This window comes from Hakea prostrata, chromosome 7 (genome assembly GCF_041222555.1).
Source record: "Hakea prostrata isolate BN-2017 chromosome 7, UWA_Hpros_2, whole genome shotgun sequence".
In the NCBI taxonomy this organism is placed as follows: domain Eukaryota; kingdom Viridiplantae; phylum Streptophyta; class Magnoliopsida; order Proteales; family Proteaceae; genus Hakea; species Hakea prostrata.
The window spans coordinates 34,062,884-34,083,998 of NC_142606.1; the positions used below are offsets into that span (position 1 = coordinate 34,062,884).

The 21,115-nt window shown below is 37.4% G+C and overlaps 1 pseudogene; it reads right to left on the reverse strand.

The window, feature by feature from the left end:
* Nucleotides 1–10,906: 10,906 nt before the first annotated feature.
* Nucleotides 10,907–11,629, reverse strand: LOC149010942 (plant UBX domain-containing protein 7 pseudogene; annotated as a pseudogene).
* Nucleotides 11,630–21,115: the final 9,486 nt, after the last annotated feature.

A 21,115-nucleotide genomic window follows, 5' to 3' on the forward strand; every position in this document is an offset into this window, starting at 1 on the left:
AAGTCTCAGTTTTTCATTCTCTCCGTTTATGTCTTTGTTTTCTTTTTGTCCCCAATCAGTGGAAGGTTCAGGTTATTAGAGAAAGGAGAAAAAAAATCCAATAGATGCAAGATCCAGTAGTGCATTCCGTAGGTCTGAAGGTTTTACGCTGGAGCTGGAAGCGTCTCCCGTTGATCTGGAAGCTTTGCTGTTGCAAGAGTCTTGTGTTGTTGGTTGCCGTCGGTGAGTCTTCGTCATGGCTGTTGTTTCAGCCCTTGTGGCGTGTATTTCTGTCCTTGTGGTGTGTTTATGTCCACTTTTGTGACGTGTCGCCTCTTTGGGCAATTGTAATGGAGGATACGTATGTCGTATTCCTTGTGCTTAATTGTTGTTGTGGTTGTTACAACCATTATTCTAAATGCTTGGGCTCGACCCAGTTCTTAGCCTGGATGACCTTGTCTATTGCATGTATGACATTTGGTCAATTTCCATTCCTAGGTTTGGATCGAACTTGGTGTTTTCAAGACAAAAAAAAACAAAAAAAAAAAACCAAAAAAAAAACAAAAACAATTAAAAGTGGTTATAACAACTAATCCCTTCAAATATAATATATTTATTATCATTTAATATCTCCACCCTAAAATAACATACTCTTTTTTTTTTGGTATTCACCCTAAAATAACATAGAAAACCTTGTTTTGGACACACAACCTTTTTTGTCCAAAACATACAAAACTTATGGGTATGAAATTAATTGTTTTTGCCTATCCAACATTTTTTTAACACTGTAAACAAAAGCATAATTGCTAATTGATTTTACTTCTATGTTCTATTCCTTTTCTTTTTTGGGGAAGCTGGTTCATCCGAGCCAGCTTGCGCCCGACACCTTGATTACATCCTCAGGGGGGAGACACTGTCTGCAAGGATCAAACACATGACTCTCCACCGAGAAGTGTGGATCTCTACCACTCTACTAATCCTGCATTGACAATTGTTTTTATGTTCTCCTTATATGTAAATAAAAAATTCCAAGAGTCTAATGTATCTGTAAAATGCATTGATAGACAACAAGGGAGACATCACACCGAAACCCATAACGTTTTTTTTTTTTTTTTTTTTTTTTTGAAAAAGGAGATTTTCATATATAACTGGGGATATTACTTATGCTATTTGTAGGGATCAAATTCATGACCTCTTCACTAAGAGATATGAATCTTACCAGTCCACCAACCCTGCATTGGTCATAATGTTTTTTTTTTCCCCTCCTATAGAATAAAACCTGTAATATTTTGAACACAGTAATAATAATCTCTTATGTCGTTGGACTTGCAGTATATTATTTGAAAAATATTATTATTAGTTTATGTCTTGCAGCTAAGATGACCTCAAACAAAACTGATTGGAAGGGAAGAGTCCATGTAACCGATTGTATTTAATTGGGACAAGACTTGTTTTCGTAATATTGTTCTCAATACAAAAACAATAATTTAACATTCTAAAGTGACCAGTTACCCAAAAAGAAATAAAAAATTCTGAAGTGATGATACACCTACTCGATCTTGTGTGTAAAATCACTTCTAAGACAACTACAACCATTACCATGCAGCATGACAAACTTGTCGACCTTGGTTCGTAAAGATCTACTTCCGATGATCAAGTCAGAAAGAAATAATATGATAGCAGCAGGAAATTCAAGTAACCTTGTTGCCCTTTGGATTGAGAGTATTTATAGCTCGGTCATCGTCGGATTCAATTGACGATTATTGTCAGGACTTAGGAGTCGTTTGATCTTTCTCCCAGATACATTCCTAGTTGGTTACGTTGCTTGGCCACCAAACGTGCATGGGTGGCTTCCCAATCCTGTGTGATCTTGGCTCTCATCCAAACTGCTCGTGAGTAATTTCTTGGCCTGTCCTCAACCGTTAGATGCCAATTGAGTTGTTCCGACTTGGTGTTGGTTCGGACCTCACTGAGCTGAGTCCGGTTGTTCATTTGGGGTATAAGATAGGATATATGTTAGAATATTAATTGAATATTCCACATAAGGTGGGCTTCATTGATTGTGTTACACTTTGATTTGGTTTCTTATTGGTCTGATATGGGTAATATATGGTTACTAGAACTCTTATATGGACTGGCTAGTGTGGGCTAATAGGAACCGTTAGATCTTGATGGACGATCTAACGGATTTGCCTATATAAAGGATGTTAGGTCCCTCCTCTAAACCCTAATCATAATCACAATCACATCTGCTTAGTCAGAAAGGATATACCATCAAGCCAGTGAATAGGGAGGAGTCTAGAGGAGAAGATCCAACATCAAGTTGATCATAGAATCAACTTCCACCTCAAGTTTGTTCCTAGTGGGAGACATAAAGAAGATATTCCGCTGCGCTTCGTCTCAAATAGAACCATAGAAAGGTATGCTCATCATCATCTTGTATCATTATCATACTAAGGTGTTTTTAATCGATCTATGAGATCTTGGATAGAAATATTCTTACATGTGGTATCAGAGCCTGTATAGAATCGATTAAAGACCCATAGGATTGTTGAATGATGAACTTAGGGTTCTAGAATGAAACCTATGAAACTTGTGATTTGTTTTCTCCTGATTTTTCATCGTAACCGTGGGGTTTTTTGTCAATAACTTTTTTTCTAGAAAGAATTTTGAAAATCTAAAACTACCACTGCGTAGATCTCGGAAAAACGAAGAAATTGATATATTATGGGTCTCCATCGGACTTCGGACGCGCCGGCAATCGCTGCCGGAATCCGGCAGCATTTTTTTGATTTTTTTAATTTGTGCGATGCTGACGTGGCAGTTTGACCGGGTCAACGGGTCGGGTCAACCCGACCCATGACCCGCCAAGGTGACCCGATTTTGAACCCGTCAGGTCAAATGGGTCGACCCGGTTGACCGGTCATCGGTCCAACCGAATGGATTAACTTGGGCGAACCAGATTTATTGTTTGAACCATTTTGGACCAAACTCGTTTTTTGACTCAGCGAGTCAACTCGCTGATTTCGGTTTAATTTATGATTTAGATTCGATTTCTGATTTCGATTCCGGTTCAATTCTGATTTCAATTTTTCGGTTCAATTTCGAATCGATTTCTAATTTAGATTCTTGGTTCAATTTTGATTCGATTCAATTGCTGATTTCGATTCGGTTCAATTTAGATTTGATTCAATTGCTTATTTCGGTTCGGTCCTGTTCGGCCTAATAAGATTCTGATTTATTAGACCGTTTTTATTTGCTGGTTGAACCAGTTTAATAAATAAATAAAAAAACCAGAATACTATATGTTTAGTATTTGTTTATTTCTGACCAAACCGTAAGGAACTTTAAAGCGTTCTTCTGGGGTTTTATATTTTGGATCATTTCGAACGCAATGGAACCATTTTCAAGACCCAATTCTACCCCTATATATGTGAAATATTATATATCATGTTTTGGTTGAACCGATAATTGGAATGCTATTTATTTAGTATTTTTTTATTTCTGGCTAAACCGTATGGAACTTTAAAGTGTTCTCTTGGGGATTTATGTTTTGGACCCTTCCGAACACAATGAAATTATTTTCAGGACCAAATTCCATTTCTATATGTATGAAACATGATATGACATATTTATGTTGTATATGTAACTTCACCGTTGGGTGAATTTTTTAATGTAGATTTTTTTTTTTATCAAATAGCTTTGTATTGTGAGCATGTTTTATATGATATTATACAATTGTAAAATATATATCATGCATGCCTTATAAAGGGTTTGATTGCCTTTTGGTAATCCGGAATTTTATGCAAATGTATGATGTAGTTTATATATGCTTCGATTGCCTTTTGGTAATTTGGAATTTTATATAAATGTATGATGTATTTTATGCATGCTTCGATTGCCTTTTGGTAATCAGGAAATTTTTTTTCCCCCAAACAATGTATTAGCATTATTTGTGGGTAACATAAAGTATATCCCAATATGAGAATTTCATGAGCTTGATTGTGAGTGACTGCCAAAGTGGCATTCATGGTTGGGTTTATGGAATGTCAGCCATATATAGTAATGGGATGTCTCTTAATGTTAAGGCATTTTTATACGCCCAAATGTGGTAATTATGTGTTAGCATTAAGAGGGAGACATGTACAGCATTTGGTTGGGAGTTGATTAATCTAAGAAGTTTATACACTCAAAGGTGGTAAATTTTTCGAAGATTCGAATACTCTCATGGCCGCTGACGTGTAAGGGAGTATCACAACTGTATGTCATGAATTCTGTCCAAAAGGTGTTTTCATGATGATATATGTGTACTTTTTAAAGTGATGCACTTATAAGTTATATGTTACCCACATTGTGATAATAAAGCGATGTACTTATAAGTTACATATTAAAGTGCTAATAAAGTGATTGAGTATCACAATTGTATGTCATGAATTCTGCCCAAAGGTGTTTTCATGATGATATATGTGTGCTCTTTCTAGTGATGTACTAATAAGTTACATATTAAAGTGCTAATAAAGTGATTGAGTATCACAACTGTATGTCATGAATTCTGCCCAAAGGTGTTTTCATGATGATATATGTGTGTTCTTTCTAGTGATGTACTAATAAGTTACATATTAAAGTACTAATAAAGTGAGGGAGTATCACAACTGTATGTCATGAATTCTGTCTAAAGGTGTTTTCATGATGATATATGTGTGCTCTTCTGTTAGTCACATTTTCTGTCTATAACAATATGATTGTTATTGAGATTCTTATAAAGTCAAACTTCAAGAAATTGCAGATGATGTGTTGTTAACCACACATTCTTTATTACTGAGTAACTGATGGATATGACTCATAAGAGTATAGAAGACAAAAGTTGATTTTTTGCAGAGGTGAAAAGTAGTTATGTTCTTTTACTGCCCGTTAAGAAGTCCATCAAGGAACACTTGATGAATTGTTTACCCACTGAATGCACTGTTTTGAAATTGTTGAATGCAGTAGCGTAAAGATACTAAGTCTCATCTAGTGTTGAAATAAGTATATTTTTGTAAGAGTTTTTTATCATAAGGTGTGATGGTTTTGGAGGAGTTAAGGATTATTTCATCAGGATGATTATTTTTTAAGATAAAATTCATGATTCCTAATGTTTCTTTTATTACCCTTGCTATTATCTATCAATGCCTTTGCATCATCTACTGAGTTTGGAATTATAAAGATCAATACATTTTTCCAAGAAGAAACTTTGTTCTTATGAGCATCAATACTCATAAAAATGTTCAGGGTAAAGACTAAGAGTCCGGTCAGACTAACAATTTGGGACCTGTGAAAACTTCCTTATAAATAAAGATGATTGTTGTAAGTAGAAGTTGCATTGAGTATAAGGTCTGGTTAACTAAGTGCAAAAATGAAAGTTATGATTATTTGGTTCTTGTTTGAAGATTTGATTTTCTCTTGTCCCATTCAGTCCTGGTGTCTAGATAGTGGTCTTTATTTCGCCATCTTGCGTATAAATTATTATTTCATCATATTTGTTGATGACCACTATTTGTTGATGACTACTCTTAATATGGTTTTTGTATTCAATTAAAGAATAATCTAAATCTCTAAGATCTTCAAGAATTTTTTAGACCGGGTTAAGAAATTGTTAGATCTCGACCGGGGAGGAGAGTATTATGGCTGATATGAGGATGCTGGACAGCTTAAGAGCCCATTCGCCAAATACTCGGAAGATTCGGATATAGTTGGTCTGTTCACTATGTTTGATAGTTCCGAGCAAAATTGTGTAACCGAAAGGCTTAATCACACATTTGTGAACATAGTGAACAGTATGGTATGAAAACTATTTTGTCTGAATTATTTTTTATAAGGTGAAGCCCCGATAATGACCTCTTATATCCTTGATCATGTTCCTTTCCAAATATGTTCTTTTTTTACTCCCTTTTTCATTGCAAATTATTCATAAATCTAACTTAAACCATTTTTGCGTTTGAGTTGTTCTGCAAATCTAAGGTTGAATAATCAAGTATAGAAGTTGGAACATAAAAGTTTTTCATTGTTAATTTGTTTCTTACTCAGATATTGTTTTACCATCATTGTTAAGACAACAGAATTGTGAATTCTTAAATAGTTTTCTGGAGTTTGATATAGCCAAGAAATGTAGCCTGTTCCCAGACTACTTGATATAATGAACATGAATATAACATTGGCATTATGGTTGACCCAGTTACTAAAAAGTTGTCTTTAATTAGATTTGTGATTGGGTGCAAAGAGATATATGATATAATTGATGAAACATAATGATGTTTGGGAGGCTTGTTAAGTTGCCCGAAGACTTTAAACCCATTTGTTTTAAATGGGTGTATAAGACTAATAAATATTCATAAAAAAAAGATTGTAAGGTTTAAAACCAGACTGGCAGCTAAAGAGTTTACTCATAAAGAGGAAGTAGACTAGTGAAATTTTCTCACCTATCTCTTCTAAGGACTCTTTTAGAGTTATACCAAATAGATGTGAAGATTGTCTTTCTAATTGAAAACCTTAATAAAGAAGTCCATGTCATTTAGCCTGAGGATTTTGCGGTTGATGACCCTGAGGATTTTGCGGTTGATGATTTTAATCATCTTGGTGTAGACTCAAGAAGTCTAATTTGTGGTTTTAAGTAAGCTTTCAACTATGGTGTTTAAAGATTGATAATATTGTGACTTCATTCGATTTTGTTGAGAAACTTGTAGATCAATATATATAAATATATAGATGGCAAGGTCAGTGGGAGAAATTTTATCTTTCTCATTATTTATGTTAATAATATTTTGCTCACTAGTAGTGACGTTGGCCTACTGCATAAAGACCGAGCAATTGTTATTTGAGAATTATGATATAAAAGACCTTGGTAAGGCATCTTTGTCTTGGGCATTGAGATCCATAGGGATTGTTCATGCGATTTATTGGATCTTTCTCAGAGGGCATATATAATTTATATTTAAAGAAATTCAGTATGCTAGATTGCATACTTGAGAATGGTTTTGATTCTCAAGGAGATACACTGAGCTTATTACAGTTGTCCTATAAAGGATACTGAGAGAGAACAATTGAAGAAAGTATCTTATCTTGAGATACTTGAAGAGGACAATTGATGATAAGATAATCTACAAGCTTGTTCCAGACCTATAGCATTAAGGTATATATATATAGATTTGACCTCGCTAATTGTCCGGATAATAAAAAGTCCATTTTAAATTGTTTTCCTTGATGGCAGGAGGGATAATATCGTGAAAAGTGTGAAATAAGGTAAATTTACTTATTTCATCATATATGTTGAGTTTGCTACATGTTATGGGGCAGTTACTTAAATTGTTTGACTAAAGAATCTCATCAGATAATTGACAGTTCTATTTTAACATTCTGGATAGACCCATCCAGTTGTACTATGATCACAATTCAGTTGTGTTGTTTATTAACAACAAGAAATGTGTGATCATAGGGTCTAAATACATGATGGTCGAGTATTTGACCACTAAAGAAAAAGCTGTTTGGTTAAGGAACCTCATAACCTCATTAGACAGTTGATTTTTTTTATTGTGGATATCCAGTTGTACTGTGATAACAATTCAGTTGTGTAGTTTGTTAACAACAATAAGGGTATCACAGGGTCTAAACACATGGAAATTAAGTATTTGACTATTAAGAAAAGGTTAAAGAAGGTGACACCACAGTAGAACATATTTGTACAGATAATATGGTTATAGATTCCCTAACTAAGGGTCCCTGCCCAAACGTCTTTGATAGACATGCGGTAACTATGGGTTTAGGAGGAACCTTAGATGCGGTTGTTTAGTGGGAGTTTGAGAATTTTGCTCTATTGTGTAATAAGGTATTCTATCTGTACTTGTCTCTTGTATGCACTGATAATTTATTTGAATTCAATAAAGTTCTTTGGTGACATATTAATCTTCACATTATTATCATGTTGCATATAATGAAAGTCTTAAAGTATGTGTTAACTTTAAGCAAAAGCTAAGGCATTCATGTATTAGCCTTAAGGTGTGTCATGTAACACATAAAGTTAAAACTCGAGTTATAAAGATGACACAGGTTCGTGGGAACCATAAGGTACATATAATCTCATTTTTGTGGCATTGAGTCACAGGTTCGAACCATAATGTACATGCTTTCGTGGCATTGAGTCACAGGTTCGTAGGAACCGTAAAGTATATTTTTTTGTGGCATTGAGTCACAGGTTCGTGGGAACCATAAAGTATATTCTCTCGTGGCATTGAGTCAGGTTCGTGGGAACCATAAAGTGAGAGATTTGGATTGACAACAGAATGACACATGAGGATTTCTATAAAGTGTCATTAGTTGCCACACTACCATATTGCATCCATTTTCAGTAAAGTTAAGAGTATTTGTGACCATGGATGGTACTGTGTTGCATAAAAGATGCAGTCACTGCCATGATTCGGTACTTAAGGCTCTATGTGAAGGGATTGAGCTCTAGGATTATCCTCAGACCAATATAAAGTTATGCACATAAAGGTCAAAATGTTTTCAATGTATCTTTTTCAAATGTTTTCTTAAAACAAAGGAGATGTTTTGTTTTACTCGACTGTGTCACAATCAATATAGCCCAAGTGGGAGAATGTTAGAATATTAATTGAATATTCCACATAAGGTGGGCTTCATTGATTGTGTTACACTTTGATTTGGTTTCTTATTGGTCTGATATGGGTAATATACGGTTACTAGAACTCTTATATGGACTGGCTAGTGTGGGCTAATAGGAACCGTTAGATCTTGATGGACGATCTAACGGATTTGCCTATATAAAGGATGCTAGGTCCCTCCTCTAAACCCTAATCATAATCACAATCACATCTGCTTAGTCAGAAAGGATATACCATCAAGCCAGTGAATAGGGAGGAGTCTAGAGGAGAAGATCCAACATCAAGTTGATCATAGAATCAACTTCCACCTCAAGTTTGTTCCTAGTGGGAGACATAAAGAAGATATTCCGCTGCGCTTCGTCTCAAATAGAACCATAGAAAGGTATGCTCATCATCATCTTGTGTCATTATCATACTAAGGTGTTTTTAATCGATCTATGAGATCTTGGATAGAAATATTCTTACAATATAGTCATGTGAAATATTCTAATCGAAGGAATAGAATAAAATTAATAGGTATTCTCATTTCATAGATTATATTGTCATCGGTTGTTGAATCCTCTAATCCTCTGTAACTCACTGAACATTCATTCTAACATTACTGAGGAGAAGAACCAAATATGCAACTACCATCCTCGTAAATTAGTCGAGCTGATTTTAAGTATCAAATTGATGTGTATGGAAATTGTTCAGCCGTCGAAGGTTTCAAAACAAGTGTCGACGTGGGCTGACTTTTTCGATCGGAAAGCCACCACCAATAATTAATTCAATAAAAGCATCATCAAAAAATTCTGGCAAATTGCAGAGTTTAATTGAAAGATGGAAATGATTCAATTATCTTCTTTCTGCATTAATCATTTACTTATATATGATTTTCCTCTTATTTCTTACATTGGATAGATACACAGATCTCCTTCGTTGTTGTACTAGATATGATTGTGTATCCCGAATTTGGCGGGATCACGATTGTGTATCCCCAAGGTTGAGTTGAAAAATATTAAAAATAGAATAAGAATTGGATTTTTTTAATAAAAATTTCCGAGTACCTTTGAGCTCAAGGCATTTCTAGGTTGACTGCTTATTCTGGTCTTGATTGGGATAAACTGAACCGACCATGGTTAGACTAGATTGGTTTGCAATTGTTATTTTACTTATTGTTACTACGCAATCCTGTTTGCCCACTCAACCGGATGAATTTGCAAGAATGGGCTCGATCGTGGAGGTCGAATTTTCACCTCCGACAATCTATTTAGGAATCCAACTAAAGAAGACAAGAAAGCAATGAACAATAAGAACTTGAAAAGTGATGGTTCTATTCAACATACCTTTCTCTTGTGCCCTCATACTTTTTATAGCTTTTCTATGTATGAGTTTGACTGGGACTCAAACATTGTTTGGCGTGCAATACAAATCTTAATGATTGAGTCCTACTCAAATATAAGTAGTTGAATTCCAATTGAATTCTTTTTTTTTTTTTGCTACAAGTTTTATTAGATTCATCTTAATGTCTCGCCTTTATGTTTGTTTGACCAACTTTGAACTCTATAATTGTTGCTAACTTCCTGGAGATAAAAATCTTATCTGCCAAGAGAATATTACTTAGATTGTAGTTGTGGAGTTTGACCTGGACTCTATTAACAATTCAAAATACCTGACTGGAATCCTTATCCCTATCTTTAAGGAGGTTGATACAATTCAAAATGTACACATTGCTTTGTTCCTTTTTTTATTCGTGGTCCTTCCTTTTTTTATTCGTGGTCCGACCAAAGTTTGATGAGTCCGGTTCTTCTTTTGGTTGACCTAGTTAGGTCTATTATTATAACACTTATCACTAATTTAAATACGGATTTTAGAAATTCATAAAAACATTGAATGCTCTGCTTGCGAAAATTTTATTATCATCTAAGAAGAAGACCTGAAGCTTTCATCATGTGTGTAACTGTCATAAAATATTTTAAAATAAAATAAAAATTAACAGCAACTAAGCATCCTTCCACGAAGAGAAAGAAAACAACTACACGAATACATATTCTTCCATACAAGAGAAATCGAGAGCGTTTGAAAGCCCGGATTTCTCGAAACTTAAACCACTATCATAATCCAAACGAGTTGAGTTTCCAGGGATTGCAACCAATAACACAAAATCTCGTCTCTTCGTTTCTTCGATCTTAGAATAACAAAAGGACCACAAAGAATCGTATCGAATCCTCGACCATGGAAATTCCTTATATATCTTCTCGCCATCGGGTACTCTAATAGCAACCCTACACCTGAAGCTAGTCCGCTCTTTCAGGTAGCGATGGTGGGTTCACCATCTCTTGCATTTTTTCTTCAATGGGTTCGCAGGGTTTTTCGTTATCTTCCTTCTTCTTCTCCTCCTCTTCCCGAGTTTCACAAGATTTCTCAGTCCTAAAGGGATGTTTAAGATAATACTTAGGACCATTCTCCATGAAACAAGGGAGAAGATCCATCAACAAACAGTCTGGTTCAACCATTCCCTTGAAGCAACGCATCTTCTCACCTGTGATAGGGTCGATCACAAGAATCACAGGAAACGAATCCAAGTTATAAAAGCTACAAACCTTTTTTCCTTCTTCCGTATCATCATGTGCTTGCCAGAATAGGAAGTTGCTCTTTATCGTCTCGGACACTGTCACATTGGTCCACAGATCCCGATTCAGAAGATGTGAAGTGAATTCCTTGGATGACTGCAAATTCACAATTAACCATTTGTCTTGTGATGTAGCTTCAACTTTAGCTGCTCCAAACGAACCTTGGAACATCAATTCCAGTGGAGAACTATAGAGACTTATCAGACTGGAATTGGTGTTTTCTTCTGATTCCCAAATTTCTGAATCGTCGAACGTGTTTTCATCATATTCATCATCGGAGAAATCATAGAGTTTTTCTGTTATCACTGGGAGAGGAGGCGGCAATATTTCATTCTCTTGTTGGAGAGAGTTGGGGAGAGAAGAAAAATCAGAACTTTGTTCTTCCATTACTGTATGAATTAGAGAAAGCTAGAAGTAACTAGAAAGCGAAGCAAAGATTATCGAAGAGAAGAGTAACAAGGAGCCGAATCAGCAAAGTGAGCGACAAAAACAAAGAGAATGGAAGTCTTGGAAGCCAGCAGAGTGAACCGAATCAGCAGAGTAACAAGGAGCCGAATCAGCAAAGTGAGCGACAAAGACAAAGAGAATGGAAGTCTTGGAAGCCAGCAGAGTGAACACAAAGAGAATGGAATTCTTGAGCTTCCAACACAGAATTTATAAGATTTCACGATTACAATTGACTATTCTTGAGTGAGTTGAAAGTAGGACTCCTAGTCTGAGTTGAAGTGGGAATTCAAGTCGGAGTTGAAGTGGAATTTAATCCTAACCTTTAGATTAATCTCAGGTTCCACATTAGGAGGTTTCATTTTCCTTTTTTTTTTGGTGTGGGCCAGTTATAAATTCCAGGATCTAAATATAAATAAATTTGAGTTCAGGTTGAATTCGATTTGGTTCCATTAATTTGTCGATTTTAGAAATATTTATTTATCTATTTATTTCTTGATGAGAAAATGATCTCTTCAACCGAAGAACAAAGGCTAAACGTGAGCTAGAAACCAGGGCCTCTGCAAGACCAATTTTCTAAAACCATCAACGGTTCTAAATACCATTAATTTCAGGATTTCGGCCTTACATTTAGAAACTCCCAGTGCAACATTTTTCACTAACCATAGTACCCCTACCCCAGAATGCACCCCATTCTGAATACGGGAAAGGAATTCCCCTTGCTAACTTGAATTGGACTATTGTTTTTGACACAATTTTAATGGTTGCTGGGGTTCAATCATCACCTGCCTTGAAAGGCTGGAGTTGAGGTCTATTTTTGGTCCATGAAGGGAATTTTGTACATCGTAGGGTGGACTATTGTATGTTTGACACCAAGACTGAGTCGGCTCTGGATGGGATTGTTGTAGGACTATAACAAGTAAACTTTGAAGCTATATCCAAGGTGCGAAGTTTCGACCAAGTTTGCCAAGAAATGATAAATTATCGTTGGCGGTGGAACTGCAAGGACAAGTGAAAATAAAAAAATAATAAATACAATCACGTGACATCACATCATGAAATTGATAATTTGTGGGAGAGTGAGATAATAAAAATCAAAACTTAATGCAAAATGCCAAAATCACTTTAAGAATGAAAAGATGGGAATAAAATCCATAAATTTAATCACAAATCAATTTAAGGTTTTGTGAACGGTGAACCTTAGTTGCACGGTTGCAGATGCAGTCATGAAAGTGGAGCGGTGGAGGTTTTCAGACTTAGTTCATTGCAGATGGAGGTGGAGCGGTAGAGGTTTTCAGGCTTGGTTCATTGCAGATGGAGGTGGAGCATGGAGACCTTCGTTGCAGATGGAAGAGGTTTTCAAGCTTCTTCTTCTTCCTTGCAATTCTTTGTTCCTTCTTCGACGACGACAACACCTGTGTCATCTCCAAAAGTAGTTAAGAGCAACCCTAGGGAGAAACAGAGGGGATTGAAGTGCAGTGTGTTTGAGAAATCAGCCATATATCGCCAGTTCGGCAATAATAATAGCTAGATATCAGCGATATAATGGCGAGATATCACCGAGTGTGTCGAGGTTCGGGTGGAATTTCAGTTCGTTGATAATCGAAATCCTCGAATTTCGACGATTTTTCCTACCATGGCTGTACCACTTGGACAACTATGGATTAACTATCAGACTCTTCTCAAGATGCTACCATCCCCAACACAGGACCTGTGGCCATACTATTTTGTCGCCTTTGTTTGAACAAATAATAATTGACCTATCTCATCTACAAGCATCCTTTTTCCCTATTTCTGACTTGTTTGTAATCGGACGTAGTTGTATTTCTACTCTTTAAAAGTTATCTGACAGTAATGAAGTTTGTTTTGCATCTGTTGTGGGGAAATAAGGTCCCGATTCCCCCCCTCGGGAGAGAGGCACCCCCCCTCGGGAGAGATGCACCCCCCCCCCTCGGGAGAGATGCACCTCCCTCGGGCTGGTGCATCTCTTCCCTCATAAAGGGTCCCGAGTGCCTCACTCGGGACAGATGCCTCCCTCTTTTGTTATCTGGTTTCTTCCTTGAAGAAGGTCCCGAGGGCCTCATTCGGGAGAGACACCTCCCATGTGGGATGGCTCACCTCTTCCCTAAAGAAGGTCCCGAGGGCCTCATTCGGGAGAGACACCTCCTTCTTGGGCAGGTTCATTTATTCGTTGGAGAAGTGCCACACTCGGGAAAAATATACATCTATATCCAACTCTAGCATTTCTCAGAAGACTCTCTTGACTAGGTCAAGAAGAGTTAGTTACGCATAAACACTCCGCAAATCTATTCCGAGAATTGGGGAGGTGAGTCAGCATAATGGCGTTATCAGGTGCGACAAAGAAGGAGCCGTTATTCCACTACTCCACTCACTCCTCAACTATCGATCCGGAATTTAAGGAATCGCCGCCTCGAGGTAACTTCTATATAAACCTACCTCCAACATGGAGAAAGGTAACGAGAACTTTCATCTAAGTACTTACTCATTACGTTCTTGAGAACTCTCTCAAGAACCACTATTGTTATCTAGGCTGACTTGAGCGTCGGAGGCGGTTCCCCGGCCAAAACTAGGCCGGACCGTTCTTGCTTTCTTTGTGTGTGCAGGCATCTCAGTTATTCCAACTTGGTTGGAGAGTTCTTAAGGTGGTCATCTCAATATCCGGCTCTCGAAGAAGTTCTAGACGCAACAGCATCATTCCACCCAAAAAAAGAAAAAAAAATACTAAACATAAGCCACTAAAGCTCTGACTAAGATTGTTATTACCTAAAGCTATAGATGAGATAGTAATATTAGATAAAAGTTGTTGGGTTACCTAAATGAGAGCCAACACTTACAGCGCATTATACTCTACTGAGAAGCAAAGAGTACCTATAGAATTTGAAATGAACTCCATCACCCCACAGTCAAGGTAATTTCCTAAATTATAAATACCCATACTGTCACCATTTTGAGGTAAGCATTCTAGAGTTATTCCCCCTAGGATTCAGATTTGCAATTAGCTTTCTTATTCCCAAGCTCTGTGCTTCACTAAATTGGTCATTGGAGGTGTTACTCTACCATCCTGGTCAAGCACATTTTTGCAGGTTTGTTCACTTGTGTTGCCGAGCAGGATTTTGGACAACAAATTCATCCGGTTCAATGGAACTTATCCATATCATAAGGTCCTAGTAACTTGGTCGAAGTGTTTTAATGCTCGGGCCCAGGGGCTAACTTTTTCTTCGAACAACTTTGATTAAGTCCAGCAAGATCTTGGTTTAGACGTTGCTCAATCAATGATCAAAATGACACCTGCTGGAACATTAATTATGAATGACCGTTGCGCAGATGAAAATGTTGTAGACGTTCTTCAAGAGTCTCATTCATTGCCATATGGCCATGCCTCTTGAAGTGACATAAGGTGGTTTGAATCTTAAAAGTCTTTTAATCCCATCCATACAAATGTACCTCATCTAACTTTCATGAGGCATCTCAAAAAATACCAACGATCCTTGAATCTAGAGCGTTGATTATTATTCCTTTTCTACCACTAGATGAGAACCTCTTTCGAGTTTACAAGACAAGATCTGGACCATTAGATTTCCTTTTTCTTTGATTCCATGGATTGGAATATAAACAAGTGGTATAAACATCTGAGTTGCCTCTTCTTCTTCTTTCATTTCTTGTCTTCAAGCTCCTCCTTTTCGTTTTATGAAGTGAAAACAGTAAGTTCCCACTTCCCTTTCTCCTTATTTCTTTATTTTTGTCTTTGAAACGCATTTGGTGACGGTCTTTGTCTGTTGCTAGCTTGCTTCTTTTCTTTTTTTATTTTTGTTTCTCCGTCATTGTGCATTCTTCCTTTCAAACCCTTTTTATCTTTTTAGTAGCTGTTGGAAAAGGCCATGTCCGCGCTGTTGGAAAAGGCCATGTCCGCATTTTCCACATCAGCCTCCATCAGTTTTGATGATGACAAACACAATCTACTAATGTCTTCATTAAGATGTGTCTTGTCCAGCTCATCACTTAAGTGGATCTCGATGCAATGTGATTGGACCAAAAACTTACCAAATACTCAAACTCAAGCCAAGTCAAGAAATCTTGGATAAAGAACCAAAGTCAAGATGAGTATCAAGTCCAATGCACAAGAAGAGACAATAAATCAAGTCGAAGATCAAAACTTAGTTGGAATTAGGACTTAGGACATTTTCGTATACACGCATATGTAAATACATTGATAATATGTAATTCATGTCACTAGATGGACGTAGGACATAGTAGAAAGGTGTATGTAATTTAGATTTGACCAAAAAGTCCAAAAGCCCAAGCCAAGTCCAAGTCCCAAATTAAGATAGCAAAACTGTGCACTAGACGAATGATCGTCTAGTTGCTGACAGCAACTTTTAAGTCACAGTAGGCCAGACGGATTTTTCATTTGGGCTATGTAAGCCAGACGGACGATCAACCGTCTGACCACACGGTCGTCCTTCTGGTCCTGACTTAAGCCCAACGGCTAGTTTTGAGATGGACCTCTGTCTGTTAGACGGACGACCATCTGGAGTAAAATTTCACTGAAATTTTATATCCGTTGGGAGGTTGGACCAAGCAATTGGAGGACTTCTTTATAAGGTCAACCACCCTCATTTGAGGGGTTCTACCTTGCCAACTGAGCTATTACTCCCTCACAAGTCAAAAAGCAATTACTTGAGTGATCTAACATTGATTATTAGTCTTCTAACTCCACCCAACTTTGAATAACATTCCAAAGTCATTGAGCAAGCTCATTGGAGTCAAGCTTGAAGTTATTAAAGGTCATTGAGACTTATTATTGGTGCATTGTATTCCTTGAAGCATTCTTATCATTGCATCATATTCACATAGGGGGTAAAGTGTCACTACCCTTGTTAGGTAATATTCGTTACTTCTTATACTTGTATTGATTGTTTCAATTCTAGTCTAAGTTGATTAGAATTGGTAGAGGGTGCTCTTACCCTACTTAGTGAACAAAGATTGTAAAGGGCACTCTTGCCCCGTAACAAAGATTGTAAGGGTTTGATCTCTACCCACCGTATTGAAAGAGAATCAATAGTGAAATACTTTCTTGAGGCCAAGAGAGGAGTGGACGTAGACTTGTAAAGTCGAACCACTATAAACTCTTGTATTGTGATTGCTTGTAATTAACTAATTTCATTTAAATCTTCAATTTTTATTGAAATTACAATTAAATTGAGAATTTGGGACAATCCACCAGTTACAACCTAATCACCCCCCTCTAGGTTGTAATAACAATTGATATTAGACTATTAGAGTGAGAGCTCAAATTGAGATTGAAATCAATCTCTAGAAGAGTAAAAGATCATGGCATCATCCACCTAATTCTCTTCAAGTCCCTAAGGACTTAATACCTCTAGGCCTCCATACTTTGATGGAGAAGGGTTTGCACATTGGAAAACTAGATTTGAAGACTTTGTATGTACTATTGACATTGATGTTTGGAACAAAATTACATGTTGACCCAATGAGATTACCAAATTCGACAAAGATGGTAACAAAACTCCCAAACCAAGGACCCAATGGGATGGAACCGACAAGGTCAAATCTCAAGCAAACCATAAGCCAAAATGTTTCTACAATGTTCCTTAAGTGAAAAGGTATATAATAGATGTGGTACTTGTAAGAATGCCAAAGATATAAATGACAAATTGGTGGTTACCTATGAAGGAGCCAACTAAATAAAAAAGATGAATTTGGATGTTTATATGCTTCAATATGAAATTTTTAAAATGATAGATGATGAGAATATAACTTCTGTATTTATTAGATTCACTAACATTGTAAACAAGTTGCATAGTCTTGGTAAGGATTTTGTAAATGAAGATGTGACAAGAAGTGTCACATCCACCCAGCCGGTACCCTATCTGGCATACCCGGGATGTGATCCACAGCCCCGAAGATCCATAGTTCAGGGACCACATAATCCACATCGACGATAATACAATCATGAACAAATAATAATCATAAACTAACAATGAATGATCATGGAATTCAGAAATAAGGAGTCAGACATAATCAGAGTGCGGAAATAATTATCAAATCAGATAAATTAAGAAGGCAATGGGCGGAATCCACTCCTTCACTAAACGGAAGTGAGGTCAAAATTTAGTTAAGTACACATCTCAAGTTATAAAGGTAAGTTAAAGTTATTACAATTTCTCTAAGTATACTGTCACAAAAGAAGGGGTAACTACTCATAAGTCTCCTCCATAATAAATATATCTTCTTCAAAGTTGAGGATCATGGAGACCCAACATGACTGTTCCCATACGACTCCGGGGCTAACCCTGGTACGCCTGGTAATCTTCTTCGGTATGGTCACCGAAGTCTTCAACGTAGCCAGCCTCCGGATGGTAGTATGAGGTATCCGGGTCCGCCTCGGGGAGGGTGCCATCGGAGTAATCACCCGTAGAATAGCCTAACAAAATATTGCAACGAAAAAGGAATGAGTTCAAAAGAACACAAGCAAGGAAGTTATCCCACCACACATAAACCACAAGATAATCATAAAATGATGCGAGATGATATGAGGCATATAATGCATTATGACTTTATTCTAAGTATGCTGGTCATCTATGGTAGACATGCTTTAAGTCATAGCACCATACTTCTTTAGGTAGTCTCGATCACTCATCACCGGGGGAATTGGGTCCTGCATCCCTCTCGGACAAATCCATGGTTGGGGGTTTCGGTCACCGCTCTCTCACATCACCGTTTGGTCTAAGTATTGGCGCATGTCAGGGTATAGCCTAGCCCAATGCAAGTCATCTACTTAATCATATCATGCCAGTTCCAGATACTTCCATTCCTCCCCTCTTGGGATCCTTTCCGGTATCCTTCACACTAGAGTCACGGATATTACTCACCGGACTCATCAACCCTATTGGTCATCCACAAATGGTAAACGGGAAGCTCTCACGTCCCTCTCACGGATCATTTCACCGGTCTTGAGTGCCCGTGAGCCCAAGTCTAGCCACTTGTAACCCTACCAATAAATGGCCCCTTTCGGGTAACCGTAATGCAATTTATGTCCTCTCACGGAGTGGATACCGGTCTTGAGTGCCCACAAATCCACACTACTACCACGAGTTGTTCGGTCTCAATGCCCTTCCGAATCGGGTCTGATATGATAGGGACATCCTAGCCATACATCTAGACAAATCCTATGTATGTCATTTAATAACCCGGGAAAACGTCAATGGACACCTTCGGAGAACATCCCATATTATTCCCTCCGATGTCCAAGGACAGGAGCCCCAGTACGGTACCCCTCAATCCCAAGTTATACTTAAGCAATCACATGCCCAAGTTCATCATATCAATTCACAAGATACAACGTCATAATAACATTCAATTCATGACATTGACATAAGTCATCATATATTGAAATTGATAAACATGATAAAACATTGAAGTAATATAATGCAAACACAAAGCTACTGTTAAAAGACATATGTAGCAAGTCTAACATGATAAGAATATGAAATAGAAACTATATTTACTAGGTTAGGAATACCAAGTCAAGATTTCCATATCCTAGGTAATTACATCGATAACTATCCTTACCTTGAATCGGAGAAGAGAATGGTCCAAGATCACAAGCAGTGGCCCAAATAGTCTTAAAGTCCTAAACAAGCATATATGAAAGGTTAGAGAAGAAATCAGAACAATCGGAGATCAAACGAATCAGAACTGGGCAAAAGTTGCTGACAGCAACTCTATTGGTCGTTACATTTGGTCAATAGTATCGTCCAATAGTATCGACCAAATCAATTCCAGGACAGGAAGCTGGCTTTTCGGATTCTTGCCCAGATTTGGTCTTCCGGGTCTCGGATTGACATGAAACTTGGAGGATAGTCTAAGCACAACATGGGGACACTAATTATCAAGAAACTTTCATAATCCAATGGTCCATTTGGAAATCCCCAATTTGACATATTAAGGTTAAGAGTTGTAGATCATAGCATTGGCTATAACTCAATGCAAATTAGGGGAAAACATGGGGGATTAGGTAGGGAATCGTTTAGAAGTAACATGGAGCACATATGCAAGGTATAGATTAAGTAAATCACGAGCTTCATCTCAGTTTTGGTAAATAAAGCAAGTTGATAAGCAATAAATCATGGAAATGTGTAGTCAATGATCATGAGGTGAATCAATCATAGTCCTATCGGTGAAAACATCATTGTATGGGGTTTAGAAGGTTCATGGCAAGGTGTATGCAAGGTTGCAGCACCTTGACCATGGTCCCAACAGTAAAATAGAGAAAAGATGAGTGAGAAAGTGATTAGGAGAGAGAGTCATACCTTTAAAGTGGAACAAGAAAGTAGGAATAAGTGGTTGGCAATGATTGATGAAGAAGATGCTCCACCACTACCAAGGAGGAGTTCTTGGGAGGCTCTCTCACGTTCCCAGATGTTAAAGACGTGAGAATAGGGCTCCAGTCTCGAGGAATAAATAAATAGAAAAGAATATTCTAAGAATCTTTAAATCTGGGCTCAGCAGACTTGTTGGTCGATACATTTGGTCGATGGTATCGACCAATAGTATCGACCAAAACAAACTCTGCAGAAATTTTACAGAATAGTTCAGCAACTTTAGGTGCGGACTTGGAGGGCTATACAAGGTCAAATTGCATGGGGTTTTCTCCTACAGTTCACTCAAGAGGTCTAGTTTCAGGGAGTACCTTCGGATTATGCACAGGAGTCCGTTTGCTATTTCAACTGTCTCACTCTTCATCAGTGCGCAGATTCTAACTTAACACTGGTAATGTGCTCAAGGAAGGAGCAGCATCATCAATATCCATAAACTGGAATCCCGACATTACGTCATCAACCAGTAGGGCCCATAAGTCCCTCCTACCACCACTTCGGGTCTTTGGACCTACAAACATAACAATGACCGGGTCGGGTCAAGGTTAGGTAAAAGCTGGATTTTACAAGAAGAATCCTACGAGCTCTTCCACCTTCATGGAGACCCAAGAAAACTACAATACAAGAAGTGGGAAATCTAGAGAATATCACACTCGATGAGCTAATGAGATCCTTCTTGCACATGAGGCAGAGCTTGAGGAAGATAAGAGATATGAAGAAATTCATTCAAAAGATACAAGGAAGAAGTCAATTGCTCTTAAAAGCTCCATTAAGAAGGATGATGAAAGTGAAGAAGATTAAAGTGACTCCGATAGTGATGTTGCACTTATCACAAGAAAGTTCAAGAAGTTTCTCAAGGGAAGAAAATGAAGATTCCACTTAAAAGGCAAGGGTTAAAAGAATTTAAAGGTAAAAATTTATCAAAAGGGAGAACCCCACCCACTAACATTCAAGATGTCATTTGCTTTGAGTGTAGGAAACCGGGGCACTTCAAAACTGAATGTTTTGA